Here is a 2,863-nt window from a genome sequence, read left to right on the forward strand (position 1 = left end):
CTGCGAGGCTGCCACCACGATAAAAGGCGAGCTGCTGAAGGCCCGGAGCGAGGTGGATATCTTGAGGGCCGAAGTGGAGGCCAAGGCCGAGCTGCTGAAGAAAGGATGAGAGGCATGAGGCTCACCTCCAAGCTGCCCATGCCATCACTAAAGGGCTGGAGAAGGAGAAGTTCCAACTCCTAAAGGAGAAGGACGACATGCTCCAGGCCCTTGAGGCGAAGGATGCAGTGATAGGGCGTCTCACTGCTGAGCTCAAGGTGGAGAAAGAACGCCTCGCCAACGGAGCTCTTCTGGAAGAAGCCTTCAAGCAACACCCAGACTTTGATGGGTTTTCCAAGGACTTCAGTGATGCGGGCTTCAAGTTCTTGATGAAGGGCATCACTGCCAACATGACCTATCTTCAGATCGACCTCAGCGAGCTGAAGAAGAAGTATGCTGAAAAATGGGTCTCTGGGCCTAACAGCACTCCGGGCCCCCAGTTCTTGGTGGAAAAGTACGTCAAAGAACTGGACTCTGACTACTCCGATCTCGAGGAAGAAGATGCTCCTAGTCAAGAGCAGGTCGAGGTCGGCACTACCCAGGAAGAGGTCCCTTCGCAGTAGAGCGGGTCCTAGGAGGTCAACCTTCTGGGCTCCCAAGGCGAGCTGTCCTCTCATCTCGGAAGTACTTGAGGTTTCTTGTCTATTTTGTTTGTTTTGTTTTTTTTTTTTGTAAGTCTTTGGGCAGAGCTGCAAGGTATACAAGCCTTGGCTCTGTCTTTTAATCAATGAAATCTTCATTTCTCCACTTATGCACATCGAGCTCCGTCTGTCCCTTTATCGCTATTTCTTTAAGTTTTTGAAATTGCTTTTGTAAATTTGAACTCATATATGAACAATCTCATCTCGCACCTCTAACTCGTAGGTTTAAAGGATTGAGAGTGGAATGAACTCTTTTCACATCGCGCCCTTTACTTATGCTTATTTAAAAGGTTCGAATTTGAGAGTTTCTTTTACTGGTCTTTGATATTTCTCCTCGAACTCGGAAGTCCAAAAGATAATATTAAACAATCTGAACTTTCTACATCGCACCTTTAACTTAAATGTTCAAAGGGTTGAATTTTGAGTCCATAACTACTATTCACATCGCACCTCGAACCCGTGGGTTTGGAGGATTGAATTTCTTGAACCTTCCACATCACGCCTTTAACTTAAGCGTTTAAAAGATTGAATTTTGGTTCATAATTGATTTTGACATCGCACCTCGAACCCGTGGGTTTTGAGGTTTGATTTTAATCAATTTTTACATTTTACCTTGCCGGTTTTGAGTCTTATGGGAGTCCGTGGCCCCCATTTAGTTTTTGATCGAACTTAGAGTCATGAAATTAAATAACTCTGTTTATTAAAAGTTTCTCCCCTTGAAAATTTTTACAAGTCCATTTTAGGACCATTTTGACATTTCAAGGGTAATATCGCTTTAGGTGCTCTGCGTTCCACGGATGTGCAAGCATGTTTCCTTTCAGGTCGGCCAGCGTAGCATGTACGTTCCCGGTCGGACTATGCCTTTGACTTCGAATGGTCCCTCCCAGCTTGGGTCAAGGGTGCCCACATGACTTTGAATCTTCCTGAGGACCAAATGTCCAACTTGAAAGCTTCGAGGTCGAATTTCGGCATTGTAATGTCTGACCATTCTGTTTTGATACTCTGCTAATTGTAGCTAAGCCATTTCCCTTGTTTCTTCTAGTAAGTCGAGGTTAAGGAGCAGTTCAGCCTCGTTTCTGAGTGGTTCGTACTGCTCTACCCTGTCGGTCGCCATGCCGATCTCAACTGGAACAACAGCTTCAGAGCCAAAGGCTAGTGAGAACGGGGTTTCGCTAGTTGATTCTCTTGGGGTGGTCCGATATAACCATAACACTTCGGGTAGCTCCTCGACCCATCTCCCCTTTCTGGAGTCCAATCTCAGCTTGAGCCCTCATTTTATAATTTTATTTATCGCTTCAACCTGCCCGTTTGCTTTCCGATGCACAGGGGACGAACTGAGATGGCTTATGCCCAACTTCCTACAAAAGTCCTTGAACTTTGCATTGTCGAACTACTTTCCATTGTCCGTCACAATAGCGTTTGGTATACCGAAACGGCATACAATGTTTGTCCATATGAAAGATGTGACTCTTGACTCCATGATGTGAGAGAGCGCCTCAGCCTCGGCCCACTTGGTGAAGTAATCCACAGCGACCTCGGCGAACTTTGTTTGCCTTTTGCCTAGAGGGAATGGACCTATGATGTCAACCCCCCATTGTGCGAATGGCCACGGGGCCGAGATAGGGGTGAACAGCTCGGGAGGCTGATGTATAATGTTTGCAAAGCGCTGGCAGTTGTCGCAAGCTTTCACAAACTGCTTGGCATCCTGATCAACAGTGGGCAAGTAATACCCTTGTCGGACCACCTTGGCCGATAGCGACCTGGCGCAAGAGTGCTTTCCACACACTCCTTCGTGAATTTTCCTAAGGATATACATGCCTTCTTCAGGAGTTACACACTTAAGCAGAGGCAGGGAGAAGCCACGCCAATACAATGCTCCATCTCGAAGTACGAACCGACCTGCCTTTCGCGCCATTTTCTTGTGCTCCTTTGAATCTTGCAGTGGATTCCCTTTGATGAACTCCACGATTGGATCCATCCACGAGGGTGCTGGAGTATCGAGCTTCATCAAATCTGGCTCCAAGATTGAAGGATTGTCCAGGATCTCGACCGGGACCGACCTGTCTAGGTCGGTCTCATATGTTGATGTCCAATTTGGCTAAGGCATCTGCGTTGGAATTTTCTGATCTTGGAACTTGACTCACCTCGTAAGTCTCGAACTGGGCGAGGTACGATCTGACTTT

Source organism: Momordica charantia (genome assembly GCF_013281855.1).
Source record: "Momordica charantia cultivar OHB3-1 chromosome 3 unlocalized genomic scaffold, Mcharantia_2.0 BLBB01000003.1, whole genome shotgun sequence".
Lineage (NCBI taxonomy): Eukaryota > Viridiplantae > Streptophyta > Magnoliopsida > Cucurbitales > Cucurbitaceae > Momordica > Momordica charantia.